Source organism: Canis aureus, chromosome 10, assembly GCF_053574225.1.
Source record: "Canis aureus isolate CA01 chromosome 10, VMU_Caureus_v.1.0, whole genome shotgun sequence".
In the NCBI taxonomy this organism is placed as follows: Eukaryota; Metazoa; Chordata; class Mammalia; order Carnivora; family Canidae; genus Canis; species Canis aureus.
This window is the reverse complement of record NC_135620.1, coordinates 5,950,597-5,956,718: the sequence shown is the minus strand read 5'-3', so window position 1 is coordinate 5,956,718 and position 6,122 is coordinate 5,950,597. Positions and strand designations below refer to the sequence as shown.

The window sequence follows — 6,122 nt, the reverse complement described above, 5'->3', positions numbered from 1 at the left end:
CCTTTCCTTTCCTTCTTTCCTTTCCTTCTTTCATTATTTATTTAAGCCATTAAAAAAATAATCTCCATCCCCAATGGACCTCAAACTTAGAACCCTGAGATCAGAGTCAGATGCTCTACTGACTGAGCCAGCCAGGCACCCCTGGCTGAAGGATTTTAAAGCAAATCACAGATATCGTGACATTTCTCCTTAAATGTGAATGAATGAGTTTTCTTTTTTTCTCTACTTACTGAAATTACATTCACATTCTAATTGTTTTAAACACACATAGTTAGTCAGTATAGCCACTGTTCCAAACAAGGCACAGACTTTAGAACTGACTTTGCCTCTTACTCTTACTATTGTCTAGTAGTTGCGTTCCATCCTGGTGTACTAGTTAGGCTAGGCTCAGCTGTACTATGATAAATCCTGAAATCTCAGTCACTTAACATAAAGGTGTTTTCTTGCCTATATCCCAGGCTCATGGCAATTGAGAAACTCAATTCAAGCAGGACATCGGTGAACCAGCCTGCTTCTACCTTGTAGTTATAGCATACAAATATGTGGTTTCTGAAGTTTCTGGGGAAGGGAAGAAAGAGCTAGAAGATTTGGGGAGTTGATTTTTAAGGGCCAGGACCTTAGAATCCACTCACTTTCCATTTCATTGGCCTAACCCAGCCACACAGACTCCAGATTGAGATGATGGCTGGGAAATGCAGTCTTACTGTATTTTTAGAAAAAGGTCTATATAGCATATCAACTCTTATTTAAAATTAACTTTTTTTTAACTGCTTGAGAAAAAGATTAAAATTATTTTTCCTTTTGGCTGGATCCCCCATTCTATATCTAGTATTAGTGAGGAAGCTTTTGGCTGCTAGCATCAGAAAATCCTGACTCACCATGATTAATTGATAGGGAAATTTATTATCTCCTGTGTTTACTTCAGGTGTGATACAAAGCAGCTGCTCAGTAATGTTATCAAGGACCCTGGCTCTTCTGACTCTCCATTTTACTACTGTTAGTGTTGGCTGAATTCTTTTTTTTAAAAAATATTTTATTTATTTATTCATGAGGGACAGAGAGAGAGAGAGAGGCAGAGACACAGGCAGAGAGAGAAGCAGGCTCCATGCAGGGAGCCTGACATGGGACTTGATCCCAGGTCTCCAGGATCACGCCCTGGGCTGAAGGCGGCGTTAAACCACTGAGCCACTGGGGCTGCCCTGTTGGCTGAATTCTAAAACTGGTTATGACATTACCTCAGGGTGGCCTTCAACATAACTGTAGTTCTCTACTTGCCTTTCCATGTTTATCTACCACCCCTGGACCAGTGACTGTGGCCAAGGAAATACCATTTTCCTCTTTGGCTTAGACTAATTGAGAGCTCAGTTTGTGTATAATGGGATACATGATGATTGGTCTCAGTGTTGGGTGCCTAAGCCCTTCAACTGTCCCTTTAGATACAGGATGGGAGTGGCTAGTTGTTTAAAATTGAGGTTCTGTTATTAAGGACAATGAGTGTCAGGTTGGCAACTGCAGTGTCCACTAACACTTTGTTGTAGCAATGAAAGAGGAAAGCAGGATCTACCTATGAATTAAATGGAGGGGCCTAATATTATCTTGCTACCAAGGCCATTTCCTGCAAGTAGTAGTACATCATTCTGATAGTTCCCATGGCAACATGAATTCAGATGAGTCATCACTACTGGTACTTGTTGATAGCAGAGGAAGAACATAATGACGTTTATGTTATTAGTTTGTTAGCGAATATCTTAAGTCTCTGATCTTAATTTGAGAACCTAGAGTAGATTACATAACAGGTAATGATACTACATAAAGGAGAGCATTTAAGCCAGTGCCTGTTTGATGTTGGGAATGTGAAGCAGCTTTGGAACTTACAGAATAATGAGGGAGCTGTGGCAAGACATCTGGTTGGATAGGCCTGGAGATTAGGGTGAAAATTTTAGAAAGTCACTTGAGATGGTATAAAAATTGAGTAAACATATTATATATTAATTGCATGAGGAGAAAAATACACCAGAAAAAGAAGTGCAGTGTTTACTGGATACCTGAACTGCAATGTACATATAGTTGTGGGCATCCCTTCCCCCAAATTAGAGAAAGTGTTAGACTCATAATGAGTATGAAGCAGCTGTTCCATCAAGCTGTTTTCCAAATGGGCTTTCACCATTATTGTTGTTGTTAGAGAGGGAAGTGATTTGAGTGTGAATGTGAAAATGAATTAATGTTGCCTGTCAGGAAACAAAACCAGTGCCAAGAGATCAGCTTATGCATAGCTGAAAGATTGAAAAAGAAAACTCTGGGAAATCAGATCTCAAATTCACTCTCGTCTTAGAACAAAGTCAATTTTCCACTCCAGAGACGGAAACAGCTTCAGAAAAGGCACTTTTGGTCACCAGATCCAGGCAAATTTGGAGACTAGTGGCAATACTGGCACTAAAATAATCTCATTCCCAGCCTCAACACCAAATGAAAATATTGCTTCTTTGACCATATGATTGCCAGATGACCATAGGATTGCTAGATTTCACAAATAAAAATATAGGACATCTAGCTAAATTTCAGATCAACAACATATTTTTTGGGGGATAAGTATGTCCTAAATATTACATAAATAATAGATGAAAAAATTATTCATTGTTTCTCTGAAGTTGAAATTTAAGTGGGTGCTGTATGGCAACCCTAATCTGGGATAGGGTTGCCCAGACCATTATGTTATGGTTGGCTTTTGAACTCTTCCCTAAAGTGCCAACATCAGACTCTTACTAATCCTTCATGGAAGATTATATTATATATCCCATCCTATTTGTCCTCTGACAATGTAACATGAACACTCCATTTAGAGGCAGGGCCTGGGTGGGCTTTGTAACTGCCTTGAGTGAAAGAATATGATAGAGTGATACTCCGTGACTACTGAGGCTGGATTACTAATGATAGAACAACTTCCAGTAGGCTCTCTTTTCCTCACAACATGCACTATAGGAGTCCTGAACTGACTTGCAAGAAGTCTGGCTACCCTGAAGTCATTAGAATTGGAGAACCACATGGCAAAGCCACACAAGAAGTGAGGATGCCTGAGATGCCCAAGTATTCCAGCCTCTAGCTATTCATATATAATTCATGTATTCTCTATTTAGATAGTCACAGCTTTGAAATGACCTTAGTTTTAAGTACTGTTTGACTCTAACCTCATGAAAGACTAAACTGAATTTGCCCAGCCAAGTCACTCCCACCTACATTGCCAACCCATAGAGATGTTAGAGTTAATAAATGACTATTGTTTTAATCTACCATGTTTTGAATTGATGAATTACACAGCCACATATGGCTAGTTAGGTACTGATTTGGGGGAAGATGAATAACTCTATTTTTTAGGTTAACATATTATCTAATAGTCTTTAAGTAGTTTTTTAAAAAAGAGATATGGACACAGTGAATATGCCCAAATCTTTGTCATGTTTTGAAGGCTTTACTCTTGTGTCTTGAGTTTCTTTAAAAAAAATCTAAACAAGTGGAGGTAGTACTATAGGAAAATTGAATTGTCCATAAGAAAAAAACAAAACTCTGTCCCAGTATGTTCCACTAAAATGGAATGAGAACTGATATAGGAGATCTAAGTTGTCTTTGCTTTGACAGTATATAGCTCTTGGATTTTGAGCAAATTACTTATTCTCTAAAACTCACTTCTTATATCTGTAAAATGAGGTATTATCATAGGTAAAGGATGGTGAGTATGCAGCATGCAAGCTACCATTTTCCCTAGCGGGCATCACTAATGAATTGTAGCACTCTTTCCACAGGAAATGACCTTAGAGTACTTCTCAAAGCAGAACTCCCAGCAGTCAGGAGCAATCAATCATAGTTGGCCATAATGACAGAATCAGTTTTTGTCTTTGCAGACCTTGAACATGTCTACTGTTACTTCCAGTGTTAAAATTTAATAGCTCTATAATCTAAGTGATTTACCCAAGTTCTTAAGGAGTTGTTAAAATGCTTGTGGAAGTCATGTTGTTAGAAATATTCGAAGATTCATGGAACAATGTTAATTGACTGTGCACTGGGTGCAACCTAGCCATATATGTACTGTGATAGAGTGATGAAAAAGAGTTTCTTAAAGGGAGAAAAGGATATACACAAGAAACTCCAAATGAGACAGTTTTACCATCTGATTCAAATTAGACCAATTTTGCTCAGATTATCAGCTGAGACCACTTAACTGTGGTCTTGAGGACAATCTATGAAAAGAGGTAGTGGTGTGTCATGAGGTACATGGTTCACATTTGATCTAAGTGTATCTAAAGGATTCAGCTGTATAGCAGCTCCACCTACAACTCCAATTCTGAAAAAAAAAAAGTCAACCTTCAATTTCTCCCAGATTCCTATGCTTGAGCTTATTCCCAGCAATCTGTACCCCTATGTAGTACTGTGGACAGCTCCTGTTTTGTATGGTTTCCTTACATGGTTCTCTGCTGTTATTTTAGACCTTCTTTCATCTGTATTATCTCCAGCTAATTTCTCCACCTTAGGCTTGGAAATATTCCTTAAAGGCCATCAACAACACTTTTTTTTTCCCCACACATCCTCTTGTTTGATCATTAAACATTTGTTATCTTTCCCTATCCTGGATCAAATTTTCAAGAGTCTTCTCCAAGCATGTAGTTACAATTTCTTTTCTAAATTAAATGAGGTTTCAATTTTTGTTTGTATATAACAAGCTTACAACCATTACACATAATTTTAAGTTTTCATATTCAGGTGCAAAATCTCAATATAAGTTTTTGAACCCTTGAACTATGTAGCATAAGATCCCATTTTAATATCCTACACATTGCTGTGTTAAATACTGATCTCTTCACATAGCTCATTCTACATCTGAACCAAATAACAAAGTAACTGATCTTGCAAAGCAGAAGAGAGAGGATCATTTTCAGCTGAAAGAATTAAGAAGGAACTCTGTATGAATGAGCATCCATCCTTGACCTTGAAGGACAAAGAGAAATCAGAAGGCAGCATAGAATGGGGTAAGTTTGGGGAGGGGCTTTCCAGATTTAGGAAAAAAGCAGGAACAAGGCACAAATACAGAGAGACATGAGAGTGAAATATATTTTTGCCTGCAAGTGTAGTAGTTGTTAAAGTACAAGAGAGATGGAGGAAAGACTATATGATAGAAGCCCTTGGTATCTGTGGATTGGTTGATTAAATAATTGAAGGCTACTCCTCTTTCACTTGCTTTCTTGGAGTAGGTGATATATTTGCAGGTGGTTATTTGGTAGTGTTTTATTTTTGAGAATTAAAGTTTGGAAAGGATGGCTCCTTGTCTTAGTCTTCAGCCTCTTCTGTGGGAGAGAAATGTGGCAAAGGCAGATATTCAAAGTGGTGAAGATTCACTGTACATTTAAATGACCATTTTAACAATCTGCTTGGAATTCTTCCTTTTCCCACTATAGAGATTCCCTAATCCTCTAACAGTCGATCCTTCTAGCATGCACTTAAACACAAATATATATATTGGGCTTCCTAGGTGCCACCAGAGAAATTACACACATTTCTTCCACAGACTGCTTTGTCTAGTGACCATTATTTATTTATTCATCCATTTGGGAAGTGTTTGTTGAGTATCTATTAGGTATGAGGCTCTATAGTTGATATTGGATATGGATTGATGTACGACACGGACTATCCTTTGCCTTTAGGGGAATGAGCTCCTGAGATCCACAGGTTAGGCGTAAACCATCAGAAGAAATTGACATCCAACAGTACACATTATGACAAATGCCAAGAAGGAAACTGACTGTAAGTATACAGGAGGACAAGATGGAGAGATTGGATCATGTTGACATATTCTAGTCAACCCCAACCTCAGTCTTTAAAATAATAGAGAAACCTGTTAGGTCAATGTATTACATAGACAACTGGTGGAACAAACCCCAAACTCTCAGTGATTCCGCATCATAAAATTTTATTTATTTTTTATATAAAATTCAAAATGGGTGTTTGTGATTAACTAGTGGCTCTCCTCCAGGAGGTGATTTAGCAGTATGATTCCTTCTATCTTATGGTTTCAACATGTGGCTTCCAAGTCCACTGTGTTCATCAGCTCAAGCCTTAAGAGAAAAGAATCTGAT

The 6,122-nt window shown here is 38.0% G+C and overlaps 1 long non-coding RNA gene across 1 annotated transcript; it reads left to right on the top strand.

The window, feature by feature from the left end:
• Positions 1-1,673: 1,673 nt before the first annotated feature.
• Positions 1,674-5,790, top strand: LOC144321571 (uncharacterized). The gene is made up of 3 exons (XR_013387174.1): positions 1,674-1,796; positions 4,858-5,018; positions 5,691-5,790. It is a non-coding gene; the product is annotated as an uncharacterized LOC144321571 (long non-coding RNA).
• Positions 5,791-6,122: the final 332 nt, after the last annotated feature.